This window comes from Caloenas nicobarica, chromosome 10 (genome assembly GCF_036013445.1).
Source record: "Caloenas nicobarica isolate bCalNic1 chromosome 10, bCalNic1.hap1, whole genome shotgun sequence".
Classification (NCBI taxonomy): domain Eukaryota; kingdom Metazoa; phylum Chordata; class Aves; order Columbiformes; family Columbidae; genus Caloenas; species Caloenas nicobarica.
In genome coordinates, this window is record NC_088254.1 from 12139017 (window position 1) to 12153664 (window position 14648).

Sequence of the window (14648 nt, forward strand, 5' to 3'; positions counted from 1 at the left end):
TCATGTTTCAGACTAAAACCACCTAGAAACTTGTCATCTCAATTTGATGTGGGGGAGGAGAAAATGCCCTGAAACTGGCTGACAGAATGGACAGCTTTATGATGTTGGCTTTTAACAAAATCTTGCACAAATGCCACACAGCTAACAACGCCAGCAGTTTCTGTCTAAATCCAGTACTGGATTTTTTATACTGCTCCTTGTGTTCTCTAAAACACGGTTTCACTTGTCCTGCACAGGATAAAAACTCACCTGTCTTGAAGCCTCAGTTTGGTATTTTAGTGCTCTTTTTTTTTTCTTTTTTTCCATAAGTCCTTCCAATGAAGGCTTCTCCTCTCTCTAGCTGCTGCTTCACTGGATATTCTAGCCCCACTCTGCTTCAGATACAAGGTCAAGTCAGCATCAGATGAGCCCAGCTTCAAAAAGTCAGACCGCACCTTTGTTATGCCACCCGATCTCACCTTCAGGCTCATCACAGCATGAATGACAAGACAGAACCATCTCCAGTATGGTTCTCTATTGCCTGGGCTCCTCCAGTCCATCCATGTAACTTGGGTGTTGACATTTGTACTTCTGAAATTTCCCCAGATCTCCATCAAACACCCGCAAGTAGCTTTGTCCATAACAGGGTCGGGGAGAGCAGCGGGGAGACAAACACGCACCAAACCAGGAATCTCAAAGCAAGTCTGGAAAACCAGTAGAAAGCAGCAGGAGATACATGTCTAAATACCACTCATGCCTTTGAAAATCCCGTCAGCTGCTAGGCCCATTTAATCCTTGCTCTCTGTTCAGACATTAACAGAGACGCCAGCTATGATGCGTATCATTCACCCTGTAGGCAGAGGGAAGAACTGCGGCATCTCTGGAAAGCATACCAAATCCCTTAATTCCAACCCAAAGAAGCTACAGACACCAACCAGCTGATACTTCGTGATGAAAACAGGGTTTCAACCAATAATAGCAAACCTATGAAGTTCCTTATACCTTATTTGAGTATTTCTGGACTATCCAAAGTTGCAGAATGTGTTTTCATTTGGGGGGTTATTTTCCTAGTCGGGTTGCTTTGCTGTTGTTTTAAAAGAAAGTAATTCTGGAATACTAATAAGTCTATGTGGATTTTTTTCCCCAAGAATACTACAAAAGTTGACATTAAATGTACTAGCCTGAACTCAGTTTCTGTCTGATTTAATAGATTTATGCCAGCCAACCAGCATTTTTTTTTTAATTAACCCTGGAGGTTAAATGGAAGTTTACTAAAATCATAATATGTTAAATGAATAATTTTTCTTGGCTTCTTGCAAGAAGTCTTTCTCTTACCCCAATAATCAGCTCAGCTGCAAAGAGATCAATAAGGTCTTTCAATTCAATGAGTAGAAAGCATACATTAAAAAGTCAGTAACAAACCTGATAGACTGGAGAAGATATTACAGTCTATTGTGGGTTTTTTTGACACTAAATCTATCTGCTAAAAATTCTTGAGAAAAGGTTACTGCCCATACACTAACATTGCCAAATGGAATAATTTGTTAGTGTTGCTTGAGAAGATTTCCTGGCATTTACCCACAAACACAAATCTTGTCTGTTAAAGCCTTATTACAGCAGAAACCAGACTTTTAACCCTGAAACCGAAAATAGTTTCAGAAGCCAATGCTTGTTGGGTGTTCCCATCCCATAAGTGGACGAAGCAGGTTATCATTTCCTAGACTACAAAATCCCAGTTAAGAATCTCCTTCCCCATTAGGGAGACTCCCAGTCCCCAGAGCACGCACAGCCCCACGTACACTGCACGCCGTTCTTTGCCACTTTTGTTAGGAAGCTGTCCCTACGTACGACTGCGGTTTGTTAGCCCCAGGAGTGGTCACTCAGGACAGTTTGGTGCAGATTACACTTGTGAGCAAAGACTAAATTCAAGGTGATTTAGTGTCAGTCTCACTGAAGTACGTGGAACAGTATAAAAGCCTCCAGTTATATCCTCTTTTGGGCTGTAATTATACTGATAGTTTTAGATCATTAAATACAGCCATCATCATATTCTATCAATCTCTTAAGGCAAGTGTGCAGCCTCACAAAGAAAAGGAATGAGTTTTTGAGAGAGCTGAACTGTGACAAGAACTCAATGACGGCGTCCACGGCAGCACACCGGAGCTCAGCTGCGCAGCTCCCAGCGGAGCAGCGGGCGTTCTTACATCCATTGCAGGAGGCAGAGCTAATGTGCCAGAAGAATTCTGTGCTGCAGAATCCCCTCCATGGATTTAAACCCTTAGAGAGAAATGTCTTGGTTTATTCTCATGATACTTCTGTAGAACAGAAATCACCTGGCAAGTTATTTCTGGTCATGTTTGGCAGGGATTTACCAACAGCGGTTCAGTTCTCATCACAGTCCCAGAGTTTTCCTCAGTGGCTCCATTTTGTTCTTGTTACATAAACGAGACTAGCACTCAGAAAAGTGCTCAAAGTAAAACACTTTATATTAGGTGCCTGGCTGAAATAAGCATTTCAATTAGATTCATTAAGGAAGTTATTACTTGTTAATTGAATAGCAACAGACTGCTAAGGATCACTTATTGAGGTCTAATAAGTACGTAAGAGCGAAATCTACTCTTCATGTAATTCCATCAGCAATAAACTAGTGTAATTAGCTTCTTACTAACAAACTTAAATTGTGGGGAATGTTGAGGCAGATAATTGGCACTTAGGAAGATACCTATAGTAAGTTAGTGCAGTATCAATTAACATACTTATGAAATGTCAGTTTAAACTCTGAACAATAGTTGATACCAATGGGCCGTGGGTTACTTGGTTAAATGCTATTTAAATGCTTAAACTGTCATATTCAGAAAAAATTAAAACAAGTCCTCTCACTGCTCTCTTTAAAAATTATTACATCTGCCTAATTTCCAGGTGTATAACCTATGGATTACCAGCAATAACCACCAGTCAGAGCTCTGGGGTGCTGGCTATGCACGCTAACAAACGTGGGTGATTTAAGGAATTGTTTGCCCAGGCTGCTGCCTGCTCAGGAGCCTGCTTGTCCCTGACCCCTCACTCCTGCTTATTGTGTGCAGGTTATTTAGCAACTTATTTTCACGGATTTGTACTTCTAAAGGAGTACGAGCCATCTGAGGACCAGCTAATCCCTGTTGCTCGCAATTCAGCAGGCAACCACCACAGATGTCCATCCATCCCCTTTTCCAGTTTGTTCAAATTCAGGTTTGTACCTCATGACTGTGAAGTCTCATTTCATACATGAAGGATCTGAGGCACCAAAGCAGTAACTTTTGCCCAAAGGTGACTCAGAAAGATCACAGCATCTCTGGGATCAATTCCTTCCCCAGGAGCTAGTACATATGGTACCTTGATATGCCATTTGGACTCCATAACCAACCCGAGCTGACGGAACAAAGTAAACAACAGTAATTGTCTGGTCAGGACAAGCAGCAACAGAACCGACCTTCATGCCTCTAGTCCTGTGATCTTATCACAGCTCTGTCTCTTCCTCCAAATATTCTCCAGATGTTCTGGCAAGGCTCTGCCTCCCTGTTTGAAATGGAAATCCCTCTGTTCGCTCTTTGACTTAACATGGAGTTTGACCGCAGGAAATGAAACATTTTGCAATGGCACAGAGTTTACGGAGGACTCCTGTTTGTGTGCAAAGCCTGAGCCTTCGCGCCCAACAGGCGCCTTGGGAGCAGCGGTAGGAGAGGGAGGCAAGAAACCCACACTTGAGGGAGCAGAACCAGCCCTTGGTGGCACAGGGGATGGACTGGAGCTTCAGTGAAGGTGTTTGGAGAGGAAGCAGAGGCACGGAGGTGGGATGCTGCCAGGGCAGAAAGCAGGAGGACTGAGGACGGCAGGTGAGAGTCCCCACTGGACACTCCAGGGTGTGGGGCAGCCAAGGCGGAAGGGAAGGTGGATACAGGGCTGGGGTCTGAGCCTGGGCGAGAAGGACGGGAGCGTCAAGGAGCTGTTGGCAAGGGCAGTACTTGCCATTTTAAGGGTATCTGTGCAAACCAAGTTTAGAAACTTCTATTTTAAAATAGATTCACCCCTCCCCCTTCCCCACACACAGAAACACACACTGATCCATCATGTGGAAATACTTCAGACTCATCTATTTAAAAAAATTGACAGCATATCCCTGTCAGCTAGGAGTGTGATTTTTTTTTTTTAGCTATGCCAGCAAAAGCCCTAATGTAGACACGGTGCAATATGAGCAAAATGGAAAAAAAAAAAAAAAAAAAGTTTCTTTTTGCCAATACAGCTTCTTTTGCTCAGGCAACAAGCTATATTTTTGTGGGCTTTTTCCTAATGTAAACTTCTGCACTCTGAGTGACTGAACTACCAGTGCACCTATGCATTAGGTTCGAAAAAGGTGTCCACAAGGCCTTAAATTGTGTTGGAGAAAGGACAGCACCTAGCACTGTGACACCTGTCAGTGCCTGGAGCTTGCAGGTAAGGATGCAATAAAAATACAAAATAATAATTAATTCCAAACCTGGTTTTCCCAGGCTCCAGAGTAACAGCAGCCAAATCCTTCTCTCTTCCCCAGCCTTTCTAACAAGCAGCTCCAACCCACTGCAGCATTGCAGGTAATCAATGTCTGCTTAGAGTAAATCATATCTCGACACTTGGAGCTGGCTCGGTGTCCAGAAAGCCCTAGGAAAGTTGAGAAGTATGGCAAGGACTTTTCTGTTCTGTATGAATGGAAGAAAACTCGAACATTTGGGGGAAAAGTCAATCTCAAATAATAAATAATGCAGAAACTCCAACATACCTTTTAAAGCTTCAAGTCTCCTTATAATTTAGTGTTTGAAATGCTATGCTATCCCTTTGGAAGCTTTTTCTCTCTCCACTGCTGATGATGGTCTGTCTTCTTAGACAGTCGAATAATGTCTCCCTTCCTCTTGTAACATCTTCTTTGACTACTCCTCATGCATAGTAATGCTAATAATCTTGCAGCTTTCAGCGACATTTTTCTTCCTTTAAATGAATGCCCGGTTTTATGCAAGGCTGTTTTGTTCAGCACCTTGTCTCCAGCATGCCTCTTTCACTGCACAGTGTACCTGTGTACATAAAAATGTGTATTTACTGCTGCCCATTACGAGCTGTTCATGTTTCATTTAGCAGTATGCAGAAGAATTACACTAATTGATTACCTATATTGTATAAATTGTAGCAAAGCATAAATGATGCAGTCAAGATTAGCTTGCTATTATGTGGAATTTGTACAAATATATTTGTAAGCATAATTCCTCCCAAAAGAACTTATACCACCGTTAACTGAGGACCTTTTGCATGTGAAATGGACTTGATACCTGGCAAATTATACATCAGATGATACTATACGCAGTCATCTAGAAGGATATATTTTATACCACCTGACAACGACAGAGTTTTAGAGTTCTTTCCTCAGAGAAGATGAATCCAGATTCTATCACCTCCTAAATGTAATAATGTAAATATGGACAATAGATAAGTATTAGACTCATTTATCAAGGGGAACTGGGCAATTCATCTCAGGTCATGAAGCAAGAAAGGACAAGAAATGCAAATAGAATCCAAAATTTAACTGTTAGTCCAGTCCTGTAACTGGTAGGGAGAACACTAATGTGCTTTGTGCTTCTAAGTTATTTTTAAGCACCTTCTCAGTCATCATTAAATGTTAAAAGGATCTTGTATCTTTTGGAAAGGGTGCCATTGAAGATCCTGGCTGTTTCCAAAGCTTCCTGAAATAGAAATCCTCACGTGTAAATGGCCAATATAGGATTTCAAATGCATTTTATATAAATAATTCTGGTAGGAACCCTGGACTAAAATCATTCTGATGGCTTTGATACAAGTGCACAGTTGGTCTATGAACTTGCAGCCACTGCAAAGAGTAATTACATTCATCTGAACACCATTCCAATGGCAGCTGACAAAGAAATGAACACCAAACTAGTCAGCTCAGGCCCCTCCTGCTTATTTAACCAGTCCTCCTGCCGCACTTAATATTATCACTATAAAATCCAGAGAGAACCTTCTGCTTAAATACAGTCTTGAAACAAAGTTGTACATTGCATTCTCAGAAACAGCGTCACACACTATTAAACATAAGAAGCAAATTATAAGCAAGAGCTTAGAATAGAGGTGAAACACACAGACACCTTCAGAACACTGAACATGATTACAGCAAATGCCATCATTTGCTTTTTCTTTGAATTAATGTTAACAAGTAAAGTATCTTACTTGTCTTTGTTTACTGGGAGAACATAAATACTGCATCAACTACATCTTCTTGCCAACTAAGCTTTGTCTACAGGATGGCAGCTTGTTCTCACTATGTTTATACTTTCAAAGGGCTGAAAGCTCAGTGGTTGAGCAGGAGCAATTTGGGATGCTTGTGAAACGTGCTTTTCATTAAATAAGTACTTGAGAAAACCTTAAACGTCTCAGCCTGAGATTGTCCAAAGGTCCACAGCACCATTCAACAGCATCTATCTCCAACAAGCATTTGATGAAGCACCTGAAGTGCTGTGGGAGCCTACATCCTGGTCTAAATAGCTGCTTCCTAAGGGATTTAGAGTTGCATTTCCCTTGGCAAAGAAAGATGGTAATGGACACCGAGGAAGAGGATTACAAAAGTACTCAGGTCTTTCTGAGATGCTAATGCACTACTGGGCAACCCAGCAATGCCCTGCCTAGGCCTTCTGCGTGTCCCAGATTCCCCAGTTTTTCCCGCAGAAGCCCCTCTTGCTCGCACGCCAGGCAGCTGCTCGGAGCCCCGCAGGCTCCGTGCGCAGAGCCAGCTGCCCCGCGCCCTGGGGCTGTGACACCAAACCTCCCGGTCCGGGGAGCCTGGTGGAGCCTTCCCGTCATGGGTTTATCAGACTCGAGGAAATACAGCGTGGACAGGCAGAGCTATATTAACACTTACAGCGCCTTAAGAGCTTCCCAAGGCCACACAGCTGGTTTGGGGAAATTTTATATGCAAAATCTTCAAGATGCCTTTGAACGCCAGCACAGCTACAGCACTAGTTGGGCTCCTTGTGGAGGTTCTTGCAGAGCAAACACAGAGTGATGTTGCAGGGGAAGAAGCTTGCAGTATTGTGTGCTATTTAGCAGGGACAGAATAAAGTCCTGCCCTTACTCTCTCACCAGGCAAGCATAAGGACTTCTGCCAATTCAGCACGAGCTGACCTAAACTTAACTGCTTCAATCTGCCTACGATGGGCTGGTTCTGCCTCCAAAGCTGCAAGCTGGCTGGAGACCTGTTGTTAGGACCTACGGATCAAGAGGAAACTGGAACAGTTTCCACTGGTTTTGTGCAAAGCCGGAGCCTGGCTTGTGAAAGAAATGACAGCATAATATCAAAATGTATCTTTCAGTCAGCCCAAGGATGAAATGCTCTGGGTGCTTCTGGCTTGCTTGAACACCCCAATACTAATTTCCCATTTCACATGGAAGCAAACCAAGAAAATTATATACCTAAGCATGGCTGCTCTAATACAAACTGGGCTGTGCTCCATAGATTACTGAATGAAATATAAGTATCAAGTACCACCACGCAGTATGCGACATCTGGAAAAAAAGTTATAGAGCAATTTTCATTATTTTTGCGGGAGAAGAGAAGACTGCAAATGGCAGAACGTATAAGGGGGAATTCTAACAGATTGTACATTGTCAGGGACTCTCCTTCCAGCTGTGGCAAACCTGATAATAAAACACACAATCACCTCAAAGCTCAAACATCAGCAGAAACAAGGCAGCCCCCATGGAGAGCTTCCATGTGAGACAGGCTTTCAAAAGGGCAGCTCCCCACAGGAAAGAAGCAGCCTAGATGCTTTGGAAAAGGTCTGAAAACATCTAAAAGATCAAGGTATAGCCTTGAACGAGATACTCCTCTTTTTGTTTCTTTGGGGGAGGTTTCTCTTGGTTTGTGCGTTAAATAAAGAGCAGACACTTTACTTATAAGAATATCTTTGATAAACATAAATTCTCTGGAGATAAAAGCGAAGATGATTGGAAAGCAAAAACAAAAGAGGCAGGAGGAATTCTAGGGACAAAATGTTCTTGACTGGCTATGGAGAAAAAAAAAATGAACTGCAAAACAGCAGCCCCTGTTATTTGCAAACACGTACCAAGGAGGCTGAGAATAGATCCAATGACAGCTGCAGCCTAATTGATAGGAGACTCGCCTAACAGGTTGTCAGGCTGCTGCGTGGCTTCAGTCCAGGCCACGTTGCTGGAGGCGCAATGTTAGAAATACTGACAAACGTTTACTAAAAATAAATAAAATATTCCAGGGCAAAGGGAAATATGGCTCCAAGTGACTGCTTGCAGAATTGCGTTAGATCTCTAGGAAAGAGGAAAGTAAGCAGCAAAACGTGTGAGAGTCCCCCCAGGGCCGGCAGGACAGACGCAGGCAGCCTGCCAAGGCACTCAAGGATTGTGCTGCCTGTCAGGAGCACTGGCTCTGGGTGTGCTGAGAACAGACCTCCACAGAGGCAACGAAAATAACTACCAGATCAGCAAAGAGCACAATCAAGAGAGTTGACTAGCTGCAAAAGAAAATTATATTTGATGTATAGAGATGGATCTGTTTAACGGTAGGAAGGAAACCACAGGGGCAAGACTTTGAACTCTTCTTCTGCTCCACCAGGAAAAGGATGTATGGCTTCCTTGGCCGGTGGGGAGGGGAAGCACTGGGAGAGAGCTGGAAGTGGCTTAGGTAGAGCCCTCAGCCCAGCCCATCCAACACACAGCCAGAGAGTCACATCTGGGATTCTTCAAATATATTCAGCTACATGCTAGGACAGAAAGCTTGAAAGAATCTTTGGTCTTGAGCTCCCAAGTCAGCAATGCATGCAAGCAAGCTGCAGAGCTGACAGGTGAACAAGAGAAAGCTAAAGCAGAGGGAGGGAAAAGAAAAAAAACAAAGGGAGAGAAGCCGTATGGATGAAAGCCTGTTAGGGCTGTGAAAGCTGCCGTCTTTGAAGGAGATCCAGCCTTGGTTGGAACTGAGACTATGTGGGAGGGAAACAATCTTCTGAAGGTAACACCTAAGACTATAAGTGGCACCTAGGGCAGGAATATTAGTGTGCGTGCATGCACAGAGGGACCTCGAGCCATGGGCACGCAGTCCCTCTGGATTTACTAGGACCACTAAACAGACAAGTAAAGTCTATACCTGAAGAGAGCAAGGGGAACAGAGCAGAAAAAACCAGCGCTGGCTGAGCAGTCTGTCTTTAGCTGCTCTGCAGCTATCCGCGTTGGCTTGGGGTTACTGCACTTGACACTTCTCTGTCAATCTCTGGTTAATAGTGAAGATGATCAACAAATTAACACATTCAAAATTCATTCCTAAAAATACTTGATTAATTTCTATAGGAAGAAACTTCAGAACGAGCACTTTCTTTACTTGGTCAAACCATGGCACCATGATATGCATTTCTGTCTCTGAGAAATATCCAAAATGGTCATGAAATAGCTGTGAACAACGTTTTGCAGAACTGTCCGAGTGATTTTATGTAATATACAAAGTCATAAACCTCCCTGTCTTCGCACGCTACAAAACAAAGGCAGAACGCACCAAGGAACCATTTGCTGCTCTCTCCTTTATAGAAAAGTGACGTTAGGTCTTTATGATCCCTGAATTAAACTCAGAAGGCACTTTTTTTCCACAGCAACATACAGAGGTCTAGCACAGGGCCACCATGAAAATTAATGGAGCAGACATATGGCTGATTACTCTCTAGGGTACTTTCAATATATGTTCCCCAGCACGTAGCAAATCCATGGGTAGCTACAGGAGAACAAGAAAATCACGCGCAAGCCAGGGCAGACTGGATGAGGGGAGCTCACCGCAGCCAAGGGTGCTGCCACATGAGAGTGGGACACTGTCAGAAATGGGTTTCAGAGGTAGGTTTCTGCAGCATTCTCTGAAATCCCAGCCTGCTCATCACGATCTCCCCCAGAAAAGCAACTCTTAGCAGGCACTTTGCCTTCATTAGGTGCGTTCAGCAGCACGGTTTCCAGTACGGGAAATGGGGAATAACAAACAAGAAATTCAGAGCAAGGATCATGAAACAAAAAGTTACGAACAAAGGGAGCCAAAATTCTCAAGAGTCTTTTGCCTGGTGGGTGCGTGTGTACATACAAATATCCAGTTTATGCATGCAGACAGATCAGAAGTCTTTCTGATAATTACAGTAGGAGGTGAGCCTATTTCCAAGCTTTACAACCAAGCACTTCTGGATTGTGCACATTCTGAGAGTATCAGATTCAGAAAATTAAATTACTCAAAACTCTGCCACATATTCACAGCCCCAGATCTGGCTTAAAATATTCGTTACCCCATCTCCTATGAACTTTAATGAAAGCCCAGTCCCTGGACTACGGGGAGTGCAAAATCCTGTTGAAGGTTAGCCTTCTGCTTCGTCAGGTCCCGTACTCAATACAATTCAAGGTGCTGTGTGGGAGAAAAGGCTGTAGACAGAACAACTATTTTTTATTGTTTATGAAATAAACTCCCTAAAGAGTACACTTGCATTGCATTACTGCAAGAGTAGAATTACTGCTTGTGTTGGAAACCAAGCGCCTCCATTCTTCATACAGAAATTTTTTGCCCCCTGTAAAAGACCCCGACCCTGACTGGGTGAAATTTAGAAGCGTGATCCCCTTATTGACTTTAATAGAAACAGGATTGAGCTCTATAATCAGCTTTTATTTAAGGCAGACATGATCTTTTGTACTGTGTTTTTGTAACTTCACTAGACCTTAGAAAGCATTAACCTGTTTTGAATTCACAACACTACTCCTTAAATAGTGGATTCTCACCCCAGAGACTAAGGACACTGAAACACTGACCTCCTGCGTCCAGTGATTTTGATCATGAGTTTGCATCCCCAGAACTGCAGGTCAGGTTTAGATCTCAGCTCAGTATATAAGCACATAGTGGGAGTGAGGAGTTATTTTCTAGGGCACATGAGTCAAATGCTCCATGCTGATAGAGAAAATGGTATGGTTACCGAATGTAAAGGAGTTGCTGCTTCTATACAGCCAGGCCACTTCAGAAGAAAACTCTGTAGGAAATAATGTGGAATCACTTTCTTACTAGCAAACCGCTGAAAGATTTTGCTTATTGACAGGGAGGAAGAGATGGGAGATAGCAGAGCATTGGAATATTCAAACACAGTTTGGAGTTTTACAATAAAAACAACTTTCTGCTTTTAGATGTAACAAACTGTAGTTAGTCCATTTCCCCAGACAGCAAAATCAGAATTTTTGAAATGCTATAAATTATTCATAGGTTGCATCTGTGTCATCCCAAGAAGCCCCATGTAGCCACAGTGTTCAAAATTCAGGAACGGGTTAAGCATATCAGAAGGGGATCCAAAGCCCCGCACACTGAACTACCATAGTGAATGTCAGCAAAGCAGTGCACATTTAAAGCTTCATCCCTTGTTGAAGCATAAATCCTAGACAAAGGCTGCAGGCATCTTCAGCAGGGCTTCAGCATCAAAATGGCACAGCCGTCTTCTGTGTAGTTACTTGAACTTTCAGGCAGTCACTTGGGCTCCAGCTACGCTGCAACCCACCAACAGTGATTCGCCTTTTGGCTGAAGAAAAGTAGTTCCTATCTGGTCTCAGTACTACAGTTTATAATTCATTTATAACTCAAACTTAAGTGACTGGAGTTTCAGTTACCATTATGCAAGGCATTGGGACCATAGGTCAAGGCCATTTGTTGACCATTCCTGATGCTCTCCAACATAGCAACAGAATTGCTCAAGAACATTCTCTGTGCGATTTCAGAGCTGCAATCACCAACTGTGTTCCTTTAGCAGGGTCACACTTTCCTTCTGCTACAACAGTAAAACTCATCTCCGCAGGATACTATCCAGGGCAAGAATGTGCAAAGAAGTCCCCAGAGCCACAGCGCCTTACATCCCCGTCGTCCGTGCCAAGCATATTTCTAGCATCAAAATCAAATCCCAGCACAGACGACAAGAGCAACAAAAAACATCAATTCCCCACACTACACAGACCCCTGTAGTCTGACTGTTGTGGGGAGATAATACATGACACAATTAATGGTTTATGACAGGTAATGATTTCAGGCGCTGCTTGGATGTACATGGAGGAAGGGCAAAAAAAGTGATAGAGCAGAGCACTACTGCCATATCCTACAACATCACTAGCACAATGCTCTACCTCTGCCCTTTAGCATTTTTCAGGATCAACCTCTCAGGATTTACTAAAGCAAAAAGATCGCAAAAACAAGCCCAACTCAAGTCCCCACTCACCATCATAAACTTTTCCAGGCACACACACTTTCTTCCACCAGAGAGGAAGAAGCTCTGTACTACTGAGGACACCAAACCCAGGCACCCCGACCACCAAGCCGCCTTCTCTTCATACCACTGCAATGGCCTCAAAGAAGACACTGGGCAGCGCTGGATCACAGCCTTTCTCCATGCATCTACTGTCCTGTATGCAATGATTAAAAATTGCATATTGCCCATCAATGTTTTGGCACTAACTGCAAGGCTGGAGTCAAAGAGCTTTTGTTTGGCTGCTGTTCTCCACTCCCCAGTTAGTGGTTTTGCTAATCACGTGAATAACAGTTGTTTCGTCAAGAAACATTTTTTTACCTTTCTCAATTCAAAGAAAGACTTTGCTAATCCTCAAAGCCATGGAAAACAGGCAGGTCACAACCATTTTCAGGGGAACCTTTTATACTTTAATGCCGTCGGGAAGTAATGCTTTACCTGAATTAGCTGCTATTGGAACTCATACTGTTCAACATGTTCAGCTAGGAACTATCTGGCTCAGAGGTGCTGCAAAACCAGAGATTATAGGTTGGTTGCAAAATCTCAAGTGCCACATAGGAAGATCTGTATTAAGCATACATGCTAAACATCATTTTGTACAACCTGGGTCTCAAATGACACACCTTAACAGCCCATTAATGGACAAGTTGTTACTATTATTATTTACTGAGAGCAAACACTGTGATACGACACAAAGGGAGATAAGATGTACTCCTTGCTCCAGTAAGTTAAAAAGATTCAATCATTTGGCTTCACTGAATAACTCAAAGGGGCTAATCAAAAAACAACTGACTCTTGCTGGAGACCATGCATGGAAAAATTCAGTGGCAAAGAGTGCCTTGGGAAGCTGTAAGGCCGTAAAACCAGAGATGTAAAAATGATATTTCTGCTGTAACCTTCAACGCATAGTAATTGTAACCAGTTAGACTTAACCTGATAAGAAATACAAGGCACTGACAAAAAAAAAGCCTGAAACTTTGTGAGAAGACAGACAAACCCTTGCCAATCTGCCTCAACCAGCTTCCTACCATTCTACCATTTAACCCCCACACTTGTAAGCCTTTGCAACGGCCCAGGTTGACTGACATTGAGAAGAGTGCTCATGAGTTAAGCAGACATTAGATTGTAGAAGAGCAGAACCACCCCAACAGGTTCACCAGCTGTTGCTTTTGCTTGGCCCTTTTAGCAGGATCATCATACAGAGGAACAGCACAGAGGGTTAGAAAAGAAAAGGTGACCAAGAAATTGAGGTCCTTTCTGCATCGCTGTGGCAAAGTTCTCTGCCCCTATGTGTGTTTTAGTCCCTCACTGGTAAACAAGGGCCAACCAGTAGAAGGAAGTGCTGTGTGATAACCTAGTAAGCACACCATCATTTTGAAGGGGTCCTGCAGAAGGAAGCATATGGTAACGTATCCACTTTAACATATGAAGTTTTATTTTGTTTCAAATGTTTATGTTTTTTCACTGTTTAGCAAAACAATATGATTATGGATCACCAACTTTACCACGCAAATACATTCCATCATTCTAGATTACAGCAGTAACTTCTTATGTATAGCATGACAACTCAGTCATAAGTCTCTGAAAATTATGACTATATTTCCCAGAAAGATTCCCAAAGAACAAAAACCTGGTTATTATTGAAATTATTTTCTCCACATGTGTCAATTCACTTAATCCTGTGTACAATTCAGCAAGCTTTAATCCTTCTGCATATTTCCAATTCAGCAATATCACCCTTTTAGCTACTGCATTTGCTCTTAATAGAAATTTTCCCCTGTGGTTCATTTATATTCAAGAGACTATTCAGGTCACCCAGTGCAAATCTTTTTGGATCATTGGCAATGTCATTGTCCAGAATCATATTCACTCTATTTCCTCCATTCCCAGAATGAATTTACTAGGTATGGGATGCTGAAAAAAGCTCTTGTTCTCATTCATCTCATATTTAACTGAAGAAGCAAAACAGAAAATAAATGAAGCCTGATTTGCATGAAATTGTGCATTCTGTATCCTAATGTTGAACAAGAGCACTGACATTCTTTGAGTTCTGTCTTGTCTGGTTTCTATATTTAATTTGTCTCCTTGTCACCTTCTGTTGAATTAAGGGAAAGATATAGAAAGTTTTCCATAACTTAGTATTTGCCACTTTATCTGGATCGTAACCCCACCCTAGCAATACTACCTTCCTTCTATCTGCAGATGCTGCATTTGTCTCTCTCAGTACTTACAATCCTTAACAAGTAAATCCAACTTAACCTGTTGAAAAATACACAGCAAGAGGGAAAGGAGGAAAAACGTCCTCTCTGTTGGCTTCCCAGCTGGGAGCAGCACTGC